This window comes from Dendrobates tinctorius, unplaced genomic scaffold (assembly GCF_039654945.1).
Source record: "Dendrobates tinctorius isolate UK_male_01 unplaced genomic scaffold, ASM3965494v1 ptg000315l, whole genome shotgun sequence".
In the NCBI taxonomy this organism is placed as follows: Eukaryota; Metazoa; Chordata; class Amphibia; order Anura; family Dendrobatidae; genus Dendrobates; species Dendrobates tinctorius.
In genome coordinates this window covers 2,229,604-2,245,953 of record NW_027361982.1, presented here as the reverse complement: position 1 = coordinate 2,245,953, position 16,350 = coordinate 2,229,604, and the positions used below count along the sequence as shown (strand labels likewise).

Sequence of the window (16,350 nt, the reverse complement as noted above, 5' to 3'; positions counted from 1 at the left end):
TCTGAACAACATGCTGGAGGGCAGTCAAGGGCCACATATTGCCCTGGGGCCAATAGGACTTTAGTTACACCACTGATGATCACTAGTATTATACACTGCGGTGACAGAGGAGAGATCACTGCTATTATATACTGCACATTGTGTGCACAATTATTAGGCAATTTGATGATAAATTTTATTATTGAATAACTGCACTGCTGTCAGTCAAAAAGGTAAATGGGAACCTTACGGCTAAAACATGGTGTGTGATCATCATGATTATACCATAAAAGTTGCCATGGACTAAAGGGCTCAATGTGCAAAATACATTTCTGACATTTCCCATAAGTCCCAGTGGCGATGTAGTAATATGGTTGCCCTTCTCCTCAGTGATGATATAGTAATATATATAGTAATATGGCAACCCTTCTTCTCAGTGTGATATAGTAAGGTATATAGTAATATGGCCACCCTTCTCAGTGTGATATAGTAATATTGCCGCCCTTCTCAGTGTGATATAGTGATATATAGTAATATGGTCGCCCTTCTCCTCAGTGATGATATAGTAATATATATAGTAATATGGCCGCCCTTCTCAGTATGATGTAGTAATACATATTGTAATATGGCTGCCCTTCTCCTCAGTGTTATACAGTAATATATAGTAATATGGCTGCCCTTCTCCTTAGTATGTTTTAATATATATAGTAATATGGCCCCCTTTCTCCTCAGTCATGATATAGTATAGTAATATGGCCGCCCTTCTCCTCAGTATGATGTAGTAAAATATATTGAAATATGGCCGCCCTTCTCCCCAGTGATGATATAGTAATATATATATTAATATGGCTGCCCTTCTCTTCAGTGATGATATTTTATTATATATAGTAAGATGGCCGTCCTTCTCCTCAGTGATGATATAGTAATATATATAGCAATATGGCCGCCCTTCTCCTCAGTGATGATATAGTAATTCATATACAGTAGTAATATGGCCACTAGGGTGACCGGATCTCATATGGGGGGAAAATGTCAGAATCTTTTTCGTCTGGACCCCACAAAACGATTCCCCTTTCCAGATATTGAGATAGCCAAAATTTGAGCTCGATCAAACAATGTCAACCCGTGCCGCTCGTCGCTCAAAGTTTGAAAATTCCAAATTGAGGTATTTTAAGATTTAGGTATTTTGCATAGTCTGTTAGACTATAAAGAATGTGACAACATTGCAGAAATAGCCCTGACCAAATTTTCGAACCATTTGTGGTATTTGAATGCAGAGTTGGTGGGATTATCGTTTTTTGATCCCACCATTACAGACAATGAAAAGTTGTTAATGGCTAATAAATTGCTCAGTAGCACAGATGAACCATCAGAGCACGCTAACCTACATGAGTTGATAATTTTACATAGTTATCTAATCTCTTCTAGAGCTTTTGTTAAAGTAGTTTTTGAAACGTCAGAATATAATGCTCGGCATTTGCTTACAACTTGCAGGACATATTGCTTTTGTTCTTCATCTTTTGTCAGAAGGTTGTTAAAGTCGGTTACTTCCTACCTCTTTTAATTTTTCTTTCCTAACTTTTGGATTTACAACCCTAGCGTGCTCTGATGGTTCATCTGTGCTACTGAGCAATTTATTAGCCATTAACAACTTTTCATTGTCTGTAATGGTGGGATCAAAAAACGATAATCCCACCAACTCTGCATTCAAATACCACAAATGGTTCGAAAATTTGGTCAGGGCTATTTCTGCAATGTTGTCACATTCTTTATAGTCTAACAGACTATGCAAAATACCTAAATCTTAAAATACCTCAATTTGGATTTTTTCAAACTTTGAGCGACGAGCGGCACGGGTTAACGTCGTTTGATCGAGCTCAAATTTTGGCTCTCTCAATATCTGGAAAGGGGAATCGTTTTGTGGGATCCAGACGGACAAAATTCCGACATCGATTTTTTGCGGTCACCCTAATGGCCACCCTTCTCCTCAGTATGATTTAGTAATACATATTGTAATATGACCGCCCTCCTCAGTGATTATATAGTAATATATATATAACAATATGGCTGCCCTTCTCCTCAGTGTTAATATAGTAATATATAAAGTCATATCGCCGCCCTACTCCTCAGTGTGATATAGTAATACATATATAGTAATATGGCTGCCCTTCTCCTCAGTGTGATATAGTAATACATATATAGTAATATGACTGCCCTTCTCAGTGCTGATATAGTAATATAAATAGTAATATCGCCGCCCTTCTCCTCAGTGTTATATAGTAATACATATATAGTAATATCGCCGCCCTTCTCCTCAGTGATGATACGGTAATAGGTATATAGTAATATGGCCGCCCTTCTCCTCAGTGGTGATATAGTAATATATACAGTAATGTGGCCGCCCTTCTCCTCAGTGACAGCCATAAGCTCAATCTATGGACTCTGCCAAATTCTTACAACCAAAGCCCCAGACATGGCTCAGAGAAGTGACTGTTCTTCTTCACTTGAAATCTCCCTTGGAAGAAGGGCCACAAGTTCTCACTAGGGTTTAGGTTGGGTGAGGAAGAGGCCGGGTCATTATTCTCCATCTTTAAAGCGGTTTTCTGGGATTATTTTATTTTTTTCTCATGGGGCTAAGGCTACTTTAACACTTGCGTTTTTTTGCGCTGCACACCGTGCGCAGTGCAAACGCACGTAAAAACGCATCATGCATTTGTGTGCTTTTTTTGTGTTTTAGCGCATGGTTTTTTTTAAAAACGCATGCTTTTTTTGCGCTGACGTGCGCATTAACATGCGCACCCATAGACTATAGTGGGTTTTTGGGTGACTTTTGTGCGCATTGCGTGCGCATGTGTTTTTTTGGGACAAGTCGGACACACAAAAAATGCAACAGGATGCATTTTATGCGCCCGGGCGCACACTACAAAAAAACGCATGCGCATGCAAACGCATGTGTATGCGCACCCATGTAAAGTATAGGAAAAAAAAGGAATGCTTTTTTTGCGCAAAGGGACAGCACAAAAAAACGTAAGTGTGAAACCAGCCTAAGAACTAACAGTACAGTAGTTGTTAGTTACCTGGCTGTTCTGCCTGACCCCGGGTCAGATCAGTCATGGACCGCATTTACCACCGATTCTGCCGCTTTTTTTGATCTCACATCAACAGAGAAGCTTTTCTCTTCCATCTGTTCTGTTAACAGGGAGTGACTGCCGACGTCATGTTGATTGACAGCCAGCTCCCCACAGATCGTCAGCGGGGAGCTGGCGGAAGAGAAGATGCTGCTCTGCCAGCGGTATATCACCGGAAGATGAAGAATTGCTGGTTGGACCGGTCTGTGACCGTTCTGGGACTGCAGTGATCAGCATCTGGCAGGTAGTTAACAATAACCTGCCTGTGAGTTCTTAGCTCCATGAGAAAAAAAATAGTCCCGAATAACCCTATAACGCCTTAGCTATCACCGAGAAGTTGAGTCTTCGATGCAGTGATGAAGCCTTGTCCTGCAGAACAATCCTGGTTTTCTGGAGAGACGCAGACTTACACTGTGTTCCAAATTATTATGCAAATTGGATTTAAGTGTCATAAAGATGTAATTTTGTGTTTTTCAAATAAACTCATAGATACTATTGTGTATCAGGACTCTTTGGATCACTGAAATCAATCTCAATCGCTTGTGATAATTAGTTTACCAGGTGAGCCCAATTAACGGAAAACTACTTAAGAATGATGTTCCACATTATTAAGCAGGGCACAGGTTTCAAGGAATTTAGGAAAGAAAAATGATCTCTCTGCTGCTGAAAAGCATCAAATAGTGCAATGCCTTGGTCAAGAGATGAAAACATTAGATATTTCCCAAAAACTTAAACGTGATCATCGTACTGTTACGAGATTTGTGGTTGATTCTGAGCACAGACATATTTGTGCTGATAAAGGCAGAATGAGGAAGGTTTCTGCCAGGCAAGTTCATCGGATTAAGAGAGCAGCTGTTAAAAAGCCATTACAAACCAGCAAACAGATATTTAAAGCTGCTGGTGCCTCTGGAGTCCCTCAAACCCCAAGGTGTAGGATCCTTCAAAGGCTTGCTGTGGTACATAAGACTACTATTCGGCCACTCCTAAACAGTGTTCACAAGCAGAAATGGTTGCAGTGGGCCCAGACATACATGAAGACTAATTTTCAAACAGTCTTGTTTACTGATAAGTTTCGAGCAACCCTGGATGGTCCAGATGGATGGAGTAGTGGATGGTTGGTGGATAGCCACTATGTCCCAGCAAGGCTGCGACGTCAGCAAGGAGGTGGAGGAGTCATGTTTTGGGCCGGAATCATGGGGAAACAGCTGGTAGGGCTCTTTAAGGTTCCTGAAGGTGTGAAAATGACCTCTGCAAAGTATATAGAGTTTCTGACTGACAGCTGTCTTCCATCATATAAAAAGCAGAAATGTGCCTTCAGGAGCAAAATCCTCTTCATGCATGACACTGCACCATCTCATGCTGCAAAGAATACCTCTGAGTCATTGACTGTTATAGGCATAAAAGGAGATAAACTCATGGTTTGGCCACCATCTTTCCCTGACCTCAACCCTATAGAGAACCTTTGGAGTATCATCAAGCAAAAGATCTGTGAGGGTGGGAGGCAGTTCACATCAAAACAGCAGCTCTGGGAGGCTATTCTGACTTCATTCAAAGAAATACAAGCAGAAACTCTCCAAAAACTCCCAAGTTCAATGGATGCAAGAATTGTGAAGGTGATATCAAAGAAGGGTTCCTATGTTAACATGTAATTTGGCCTGTTAGGATGTTTTGGAGTTAAATAGCCTTTTTGTTCGGTGAATGTGACCTCCTAATGCTGCAAATTCCACAAATGAGCATTTTCAGTTCTTTAAAACATATCAAATGTTTAGAAATTCTACTGTGCATAATAATTTGGAATAGTGCAATTTGAGTTTTTAGTCATTTTGGAGATTATACTGTTATCATTGGGAGGTTTCGTCAATAAAATTTGATGTATACTCTAACGGGTGATGACTTTTATTAGACTGACTGTCATTTGTACTGACTATTTAGGAAAATCATAGAAAAATATCATTTGCATAATATTTTGGAACACAGTGTATTCCTGCTCCACTGCTGTTAGAAAGTATCTTCTTATCAACGAGGTTTGGGAAGAAATTGTGATTCACTGTCAACCTGAAAAGGTCCAACAAGCTCCTCATTAATAATCCCACCAAGAGCAATGACCAATTCCACCATGATGGTGTCTTGGTGTCTGAGGGGAAGTGGAAGTCTGTGCCCGGTACTGATCAGCCACGGCCTGTCCTTCTGCTCTGTCCAGAGTCGTCTCATCTCATCAGTCCACAAAACCTGTGATCAATCTGTATCAGATATTTCCTGGCCCCGTCCTGACGTTTCTCCTTTTGTGTCTTTCTCAGTGGTGGTCGGACTCAACCTCCTCACGTTGGCAGTGTCTTTGAGCACTGAAAACCTTGTGCTTCTTTGTCTTACTCAGTGGTGGTTGGGCTCTGCCTTCTCACCTCGGACCTGTTTTTTGAGCACTAAACACCTTGTATTTCTGTATCTTGCTCAGTGGTGGTCGGGTTCGGCCTCCTAACCCCAGCCCTACCTCTGGAATATGACAGTTCTGGAGGATAATGGCTTTCTGGTCGCTTCACCTGTGATTTTTCTCGTAACTTTGGCACGTTTCTTGCACCCTGGTGATAATTTGTTGGTTTTGTTATCGCCCAATATCTGAGCAATTTCAATTTCTGCTCCCTCTATGAAATTGGGAAAAATTTTTGAGTCAGAGTAATCTCTTTTTTAGTCCATTTTTCCTCAGGAGAACAAGATGCCGAATAATAGAGAACCCACCACATCTACAAGGCTCTACTGTTCATCATGGCGCTCATGGGTTGTACCCCTGTGCCAATATTTGGCCTAGGAGACAGGTTCTGGGGTAATTTTAAGTGCTTTTTGTCTTGTCTCAGCTTTTGTGCTTGTTATTTACTAACAATTGACATTGTTTAAATTTAGAAAGTGCAAGTTTATCAGCATCTTTCCTCCTTTTTGAGTACTATTATACAAGGTATATATAGAGATGAGATCACCATTATTATATACTACAGTGATGTAGGTGGGGGACAGCGTCGTGGCCAGATCGTAAAACACAACGTTCTTCATTAGGTGGAATGGCTAAATATAGGCTTATATATATAGCTGTGTGGGTGTCATCGTGCCGCCGTCACCTCCGCATCTCTCATTGTGATCATCAAAGCTCAGAGCCGTCTAACAATCCTGGAAATGTATCGCATTCCTGAGAGACATTACATTACTGCTGAGGAATGGACGCCATCAGCGCACACTCGTCTCGGCTGGTGCCGCTGGCAGCTTTCTGCACTGCATTCAATACTATTCTGTAATGGCTGACAGGGACCATGGGCACCAAGAAGGCGTCAAAGTGGGCAACTAAGATACAGATATAAAGGGTTAAAACAATCGTAGATCACGGATCTCACATTGCGTAACCACATAATGGGATGATGCCATGTCTGAGGCACACGGACAGGGATGATGTCGCACTGAAGGCGCATGGACAGGAAAGATGTCACTCTGAAGGCACACGGATAGGGATGAAGTCACGGCACAGGTTCACGGACAGGGATCATGTCACGCTGCAGGTGGACAAACAGGGATGTCACACCGCAGGCACACGGATAGGGATGAGGTCACGGCGCAGGCCCATGGACAGGGACGATGTCATGCCACAGGCACATGGACAGGAATGATGTCACAGTGCAAGCACACAGACAGGGATGAGGTCAACATATTCTATAGCCTCAGCTTCCTCTACAGAGAGGACAGTTCCCGAACATAAATAGCTTGGATTTCCCACCAAGAATCTAAGGTTTGTTGTAAACCCACATGTTGTTCCCAGCCATCATCCTTATCATCTTCCTCTCATTTTCTGTTCTGGCCGTAGATTCTGGCTCTGACTTTGGCTTTTTTCTATCTCCCCAGAACAGGATCACTGTCTCATTTGGTGATCAAATTCTTTCATTCCTGTACAATAATCTCTGCCTTCAGTCTCTGAATTTCTCTGGTGGCTTCTCCATGCTTTACAGTCTGCAGGTGGTTGATGTTTCTTTCCCTTCTCAACTTGCAGCGCAGCTTTTCGAGCATCAGTATTATCTCCACGTTCACACGTAGACTCTACATGTTCCGAGAACTCACATGTTCGAGAAAACTTGGTGACTCTGAATTGTCCATGACTCCTCTTCACTAAGTTTACCCATCTAGATGGCTACTGCAGAACTGGACCGGAATGGTCTCTTCTCTTATCTCCATTCTTCTCACCATTACCTTCCTGCTTGGCAAGCACCTTGCCAGCTAAGTTCCATTGCCCACCGGGCTTACATCCAGCATTTCCCCTTTCTTAATCTTGTTCTCACTAGAATAGGATAGGCTTGGATACACCATTGACAGTATGACTGGTTTGGATAAAGCCCTTCAGCATAAAATATAACTGGATTACATTGGCAGTCTGCAGTATCCTGGAGCTCAGAGCATTGTGATCTGTGCAGCAGCTCAGAGCGTTGTCTCCCACTGGCCTAGGCATCACCGGCCTCTATGGCCTGGGAACCACTATTTGCACACTTAATCATCCACTTAGCGCACAAACCTAAACTATTTGTCCCCCTTCTATTTACAACCACACCCATTACAGACGTGTATATGATCCGGCTCACAGACAGGTAATCTTGCATTGGTAGTAATCTGGGCAGCACCGAAGAGTTCAGGGACTGTAATTATGGCGCAGTCATGGGGCGTCACCTTTACTCCCAAGACGGGTCATGAATCATGAAGTGTCTGATATTGGCCCTCATCTGAACTCTGTAATGTGATACTATTGTAACCACAACTTAACCACAAAACACGACACAATGCAAAAAGAGCGGACGCCAAGGGCTGAAATCGGTGGTGTGTAAAAATTAACTTAACTTATCCTGTTACATGAGTCCCAAATTGCACCCGAAAGGGACATCAGTAGAATTATGCAGCGAGAGAACCATGAAATGGGCATCTATAGTGGAGCCGACGCACATAAACCTAAGATCTCCAAGCCCCGAGCCAAGTATCGGGTGTAAAGCACATCCATGTTCTCTGGAGTGATGAATCACTATCTGGCAGTCTGATGATGGAAGAAACTGAGTTTGGTTGTTGCCTGAAGAAAGCCACTGGTGTGTATAGTGCCTACTGGGAAATGTGGAGGGATAATGGTATGAGGCGGGATTTCAAGGTAAAGCCCCCTCCTTATTCCCAGTGGAAGGTTACACAGCACAAACACATATGGGGAAGGGTTGAAGCTCTTTGCAACCAACAGCTTTTGTGCGACTTACATTGAGGCCTATAAGACAAAGACGGGCGAGACGCGTGATCATCATTCCAATGGGACTGGATTCTTCTGATTGGCCGCAACGCAGTGGTAGATGGTAGATCACAATGCAACGTCATCGATGATCATTAGATGAAAAGTTGAAATCTAACAACATGACCTCCATGTTGGGGAGCTTCCATTATTATTATTTATTATTATAGCGCCATTTATTCCATGGCGCTTTACATGTGAGGAGGGGTATACATAATACATACAAGTACAGTAATCTTAAACAATACAAGTCACGACTGGTACAGGATGAGAGAGGACCCTGCCCGCGAGAGCTCACAATCTACAACGGGATGGGTGAGGATACAGTAGGCGAGGGTAGAGCTGGTCGTGCAGCGGTTTGCTGGATCGGTGGTTACTGAAAGTTGTAGGCTTGTCGGAAGAGGTAGGTCTTCATGTTCTTTTTGAAGGTTTCCATGGTAGGCGAGAGTCTGATATGTTGTGGTAGAGAGTTCCAGAGTAGAGGGGATGCGCGGGAGAAATCTTGTATGCGATTGTGGGAAGAGGAGAGTACAGAAGGAGATCTTGTGAGGATCGGAGGTTTCGTGCAGGTGAGTACCGGGAGACTAGGTCACAGATGTACGGAGGACTCAGGTTGTGGATGGCTTTGTATGTCATGGTTAGGGATTTGAACTGGAGTCTGTGGGTAATGGGGAGCCAGTGCAGGGATTGACAGAGGGGAGAGGCCGGGGAATAGCGGGGGGACAGGTGGATTAGCTGGGCAGCAGAGTTAAGAATAGATTGGAGGGGTGCGAGAGTGTTAGGGGGGAGGCCACAGAGCAGGAGGTTGCAGTAGTCAAGGCGGGAGATGATGAGGGCATGGACTAGGGTTTTTGCAGATTCTTGGTTGAGGAATGCACGGATCCGTGAAATATTTTTGAGTTGAAGTCGGCAGGAAGAGGAAAGGGCTTGGATATGTGGTTTGAAGGAGAGATCAGTGTCAAGGATAACCCCGAGGCAGCGAGCTTGTGGGACTGGAGAGAGTGGGCAGCCGTTTACGTTAATGGATAGGTCTGTTGGGGGGGGGGGGTCACGTGAGATGGGCGAAAGATGATTAATTCTGTTTTGTCCATATTAAGTTTTAGAAATCTAGCGGAGAAGGATGAAATAGCAGACAGACATTGAGGGATTCTGTTTAGTAGGGAGGTGATATCTGGTCCAGAGATGTAGATCTGTGTGTCATCAGCATAGAGATGATACTGAAAGCCATGAGATTCTATGAGCTGTCCGTGGCCGAAGGTGTGAACGGAGAAGAGCAGGGGCCCTAGGACTGAACCTTGCGGGACTCCGACAGATAGGGGGCGCGGTGAGGACGTGGTGTGCGAATGGGAGACGCTGCATGTCCGGTCTGCTAGGTATGACGCAATCCAAGGTAGGGCCAAGTCTGTGATACCAAGAGATGAGAGGGTCTGTAGTAATAGGGAATGGTCCACTGTGTCAAAGGCAGAGGACAGGTCCAGGAGGAGGAGGACAGAGTAGTGTCGCTTGGCCTTGGCAGCTAGTAGGTCATTGGTGACCTTAGTTAGGGCAGTTTCAGTGGAGTGATGTGGCCGGAAGCCAGATTGCAAGTGGTCAAGGAGGGAGCAAGAAGAGAGGTGGGAGGATAGTTCAAGATGGATCTATAGATCTGCGCTGGGCACTAACGGAGATGCCTACAGTGACTGAAGGGTTAACTAAGAAGTTCCCACATCTGATTCCTGGAATAAATCATTTCCTGCCTGTAGAAGAGGGGGGGGGGGTGTTGGCTGGCGATATAATTAGTATTAATATCCACTCCTGCAGCGCCGGAGCTGTTGATGGTTTTTCTCCGGAAAGTGCTTGTTTCTTGTTTATGTAGTGAAATTGGCAGGCGACAGGGAGGGGACGAGCGCGGGAAGCAGTCTGTGTCAGGTCGGTCATTAAGTATACAGCAGGTATATATAGAACAGGAGGTCTGGCCTTGGCTGTTATCAGGGGACCACCACCGATGTCTTCCCTGCCGCTCACAGTCTCTTATTTTATTGCCAAGAAGTAATAGGACATCCATTATCCCACCCTGTGCGGAAGAGACATGGCCGCGCCCAACAGACCTGGTATATAGGATAATAATGTGTGCACTGCGTGTGGTATATGTGTGTATGGTATGTGTGCTATATGGAAAAAGACATGTGCCCCCTCCAAGAAGTAGACATTAATATGAAGTCGCCCCTCTGCAGATGTATCGGCTCTCGCTCTTCTGGGAAGACTATAGACAAAAGTTTGGAGATGTCTGTGGGTCTTTTTGCGCCTTCATCCAGAAGAGCATTTGTGATGTCAGACCCTGATGTTGGGGAGAGGACAGGCTCACAGCCTCCATTATAGGTGAATGATGGGGCTGAGGTCCAGGTTCTGTTCTTCAACCAATCTTCCCCAACCGTCTCTGTACGGACCCTATGCACTGGGCACAGTCATGGGAAAGAGAAAAGAACCATCAGACGCAGATAGAGAAATGTGATCCATCACTGCACAGAACACGTCTCCTCAAGAGTCCAGTGGTGGCGGCTTTACAACACTCCATCCGATGCTTGGCATTGTGCAGGTGATGTTATGGTTCATGCAGCTGCTCAGCCATGAGGTTCCAGCGGGTGCGTAGAGTTTGTGCTGATGTTAATACCAGAGGATTGTTTTTTGCATTTATTGAGTCAGCGGGTGACCTTTCTGCCCTCTGTTCCTCAGCACTCGGCCCCCTGCTCTGTAATGTTACGCAAATGCGTTCCACTGTGCCTGGAACTCCGAAATGGCTGCGTGGAGCGCATAGATGCATTCCACTGTCGGATGTACATAGTACATGTTTAGTCACGCCTGCTGCTATAAACACCTGCATCCTACCATAGGTATGGTAACCAATATAAATATACGGTAGTTGGGCAAAATTCCAGTATGTGTCAATTATGTCTGGAATTATTTCAAAAGAATTTTTTCCATTTAAGTTTCCTAAGAAATAAACTTATATCCTTCACCCAATGAAAGGTGTCACATTTTGTCGTTGGTACGAATGATTATGAATTTTGGATACCAATTTATTTCTTGGGAAACTTAAATGGAAAAAATTCTTCTGAAATAATGACAAACAAAAATGTCAAAAGCTCGGTATTTCCCTGGACTCTTTAGAGGATGTAAGAATCCTGGTAGGATTATCTGAAGAAGGCAGTAGGGTGATAGGAGACCATCCCTTCTCGGAACTTAAGCCAAAAAGTATGAGTGCAATAGTATAGACATCTTTTCTAAATTAATAACAAATGAGATTATAAAGATCAACCCTAGACATAAACCACAGACCCCAAATATGTCAAGAGACCAAAGAGAAGCATTATATTTCTTAGAAAAGAACTTCAACAATTATAAAACCTTCAGACAAGGGGGAAATGTTCTAATCATGGATGCTGAGAAATATCTCAATATGTGTTTAGTGATTTTGTCAGACACCACATATGAAGTCCTGAGAAGGGATCTTACACCCCAGTACCACACTGCCCTAGAAAATATTCTCAGCAGAGCATTTGATAAACATCTCATCTCAAAAAATGAATTTGATTATATGCTGCCGAAATACCCTACTCTGGCAACTTTAAATTCATTACCAAAAGTGCACAAAGGCCTCATCCCTCTTAAAGGGTGCCCAATTGTGTCAGCAATAGATGCCATGAGGCAGAACTTGAGTGTGTACCTAGACAAGATGCTCTGCCCCTTTTGTGAAAGCCCTACACTCACACATTAGGGACACGACCGATTAACCAAACAAAGATTTACAAACAAAACCAGGGACGATCCTCACGCCTATTGACGTTGAATCACTATATAGTGCAACCCCTCGCAAAAATTATGGAATCACCAGCCTTGGAGGATGTTCATTCATTTTGTAGAAAAAAAAGCAGATCACAGACATGGCACAAAACTAAAGTTATTTCAAATGGCAACTTTCTGGCTTTAAGAAACACTAAAAGAAATCAAGAACAAAAAGTGTGGTAGTCAGTAATGGTTCCCAAGATAGGGAAAAAATTATGGAATCACTCAATTCTGAGGAAAAAATTATGGAATCATGAAAAACAAACCAACAAAAAAACACTCCAACACATCACTAGTATTTTGTTGCACCACCTCTGGCTTTTCTAACAGCTTGCAGTCTCTGAGGCATGGACTTAATGAGTGTCAAACAGTACTCCACCAATCTGGCTCCAACTTTCTCTGATTGCTGTGGCCAGATCAGCTTTGCAGGTTGGAACCTTGTCATGGACCATTTTCATCAACTTCCACCAAAGATTTTCAATTGGATTGAGATACGGACTATTTGCAGGCCATGACATTGACCTTATGTGTCTTTTTTCAAGGAATGTTTGCACAGTTTTTGCTCTATGGCAGGATGCATTATCACCTTGAAAAATGATATCATCCCCAAACATCCTTTCAATTGATGGGATAAGAAAAGTGTACAAAATATCAACATAAACTTGTGCATTTATTGAAGATGTAATGACAGCCATCTCCCCAGTGCCGTTACCTGACATGCAGCCCCATATCATCAATGACTGTGGAAATTTGCATGTTCTCTTCAGGCAGTCATCTTTATAACTCAAATTGGAACGGCACCAAACAAAAGTTCAAGCATCATCACCTTGCCCAATGCAGATTCACGATTCATCACTGAATATTACTTTCATCCAGTCATCCACAGTCCATGATTGCTTTTGCTTAGCCCATTGTAACCTTGATTTTTTCTGTTTAGGTATTAATGATGGCTTTCGTTTAAGCTTTTCTATATGTAAATCCCATTCCCTTTAGGCGGTTTCTTAAAGTTCAGTCACCGACGTTGACTCCAGTTTCCCCCCATTTGTTCCTCATTTGTTTTGTTGTGCAGTTCCTGTTTTGGAGACATATTGCTTTAAGTTTCCGGTCTTGACGCTTTGATGTCTTCCTTGGTCTACCAGTATGTTTGCCTTTAACAACCATCCCATGTTGTTTGTATTTGGTCTAGATTTTAGACACAGCTGACTGTGAACAACCAACATCTTTTGCAACATTGCGTGATGATTTACCCTCTTTTAAGAGTTTGATAATCCTCTCCTTTGTTTCAATTGAGCCATGTTGGAGCCATAATTCATGTCAGTCCACTTGGTGGACTCTCCAAGGTGTGCTCACTCCTTTTTAGATGCAGACTAACAAGCAGATCTAATTTGATGCAGGTGTTAGTTTTGGGAATGAAAATTTACAAGGTGATTCCATAATTTTTTCCTCAGAATTGAGTGATTCCATAATTTTTCCCTATGCTTGCTTTAAAAAAGTAACCATTACTGACTACTACATTTTTTGTTCTTGATTTCTTTTAGTGTTTCTTAAAGCCAGAAAGTTGCCATTTGAATTGACTGTAGTTTTGTGCCATGTCTGTGATCTGATTTTTTTCTACAAAACTAAACAACTGAATGAACATCCACCAAGACCGGCAATTCCATAATTTTTGCCAGGGGTTGCAGTATACCATATGACCAGGGTCTAAAAGCAATCCAATACTATTTAAACATGAGAAGAACTTATTTGGACAGGCAGAATAGATTTCTGTTGGAACTGCTGGAATACGTCCTTGGCCATAACTACTTTCTATTCAGCGGTAAGTTCTACCACCAGCTCAGGGGCACGGCTATAGGGAGCCCCTCTGCCCCCACTTATGCCAAGCTGCTCCCGGGCTGCTGGGAGGACAACGCTGTGTTTCATGATGGGGATGTCACATGGTGCCCCCAGATACAAGGGGGCGATACATTCAAGACATCCTTGTCCTGTGGTCAGGGGACCAAAGATCTGAGGATTTTCTTTCATACTTGAACATAAATACTGTTGGTCTGAAATTTACCTGTGAGGTAGGAGGAGACAGGATCTCCTTTTTGGATATCATGATAGCATAGGGTACGGTAGGGTATGTAAAAACCATGAGATATTGTGAACCTATAGCGACGAACAGTCTCCTCAGATTTGAGAGCCACCACCCACTAAGTCTCAGGAAGGGCCTCCCTAAGGGGCAGTCCCTGAGGTTTAGGAGGAACTGTTCATCCCTGGGTGAGTTTGAGGCACAGTCAGACAACCTGAAAAGATTCTTTAACAAAAGGGGCATCCAAGACATGCTATTGAGGCAGGCTACCAACATACCCTAGGGAGAAATCGCACAGATCTGTTCTCTCCAGTCACGAGAGAATCTGAAGATATGACACGCAGACTCCGGGACATCTTAGGCCTGTTTCACACTTCCGTTTATTAGATCAGCTGAAATCCGCGAAAATGATGGAAAACGGATCCGACGGCGGCTGGACAGCAACGTGGGGCACCGGACCGTTGTTTTGACGAATCCGGCGAAGGTTGCATTTTAAAGGAACCTGTACTCGGAAAAAAGGAGAGAGAGAGAGAGATTTTCTTCAGCCGCCAGAACGGGATTTAGGGTTAAATTTCTGCCAAAGGCAATTCTTCCACGCATGCGCAATGACAAATGCGGATCCGGTCAGCCAAAAAAAAGTTTCATTGTCCGACCTCATGTCAGCGGACGCCAAAATTTTGGCGGATCCGTGAAAAAACGGATCCAACGGATGACCATCCGTCAAGATCCACCGATAATGCAAGTCAATGGGAAGAAAAACGGATCCGCCAAGAAAAATGGCGGATCCGTTTTTTTTGCAAAACGGCGGATTTTGACTGGAGACAAACGGATGCGTGAAAGAGGCCTTACTTGCAGATCCAGATATTACGGATCAAATTTCACAAAGACCATCAGCAACATTTAGGAGAGGCAGATCCGTGCAAGATTTCGAGGTCCATAGCCATTACACAACCCAAAAACCAACGGGCACATGGCTGGATCGCAGAGAATCTAGTACGTTCAGATGTGGCGACTGTACCTTTTGTTGATGCATTAATGTGTCTAGAACCTTTTCTAGAGCCCTCACTGGCAGAGTATATAATAGGGACTTTGTCAATTGTAAAACAACGGGGAATTGTGTATGTATGCACCTGCACATGCCCTAAAGACTATTTGGGCAAAACAAAGAGACCTTTTAAAGTCAGGATTGGAGAACACATTAGTGATATCAAACATGGTAGGGATACACCTCTGACACTCCGTATGGTCCAATACCATCAAAGCGATTTGAGGTTGCTATCCATTAGGGCTATAGAAACCATACCTCAATCCAAAAGGCTTGGCGACTGGAACAAAAAGATCCTTCAATGAGAGACACGATGGATCTTTCTTCTTGAATCAGTGAGTCCAGGGGTATCAATGAGCAACTCAACTTCACTAGCTTTATGTGAATTGGTGTTACTGTTTACATAAATGTCCGCAATACAGAAAACTGTTCTAAGGCATATTGATCCCTAAGGGATCATACCATATGAACATTATTTACTGGTTATCTACCAGTTCTACAATTATGCCAATTTTTGTTATGCCTTTCCATTTTTTTGTCTGGATGTGACTTAAAGTCTTTGTGCACTCCAATATATAGTTGATTGCCAATGGTCAGTTCGCAGTAAGCACCTGATAATGATATCCTAACACTGAATTTTAGAACTGTGTAATAATGACACCTGTAGCAAAAGGATAATGCAATTTTGGGGACATCTGTGAGTTTATAAAATCTGACTGAGCAACGGATAATGGTATCCCATTACTGATGTTGGGAACGTTTTAAAACGACACCTGTAGCCAAAAGAAAAATAATGTATCACACACATACTGGAATTTTGCCCAAATACTGTATATATTGACTACCATACATACGGTAGGATGCAAGTGTTTGTAGCAGCAGGCGTAACTAAACATGTACTTTGTACATCTGATGGTGGAACGCATCTATGGGCTCCACACAGCCAGTTCGGAGTTCCGACCACAGTGGAACGAGTTTGCGTTCCACGGAGGGCAGGAACTTAACTTCCGGTGACCTG

At 43.3% G+C, this 16,350-nt stretch overlaps 1 long non-coding RNA gene across 1 annotated transcript in view; it reads right to left on the bottom strand.

The window, feature by feature from the left end:
• The window catches only part of LOC141073805 (uncharacterized), a 44,028-nt gene that overhangs the window by 930 nt on the left and 26,748 nt on the right, over nt 1–16,350 (bottom strand). Inside the window, exon 3 of the long non-coding RNA XR_012227068.1 lies at nt 14,566–14,789. This is a non-coding gene — a long non-coding RNA (uncharacterized lncRNA). The remainder of the gene's footprint in view (nt 1–14,565; nt 14,790–16,350) is intronic.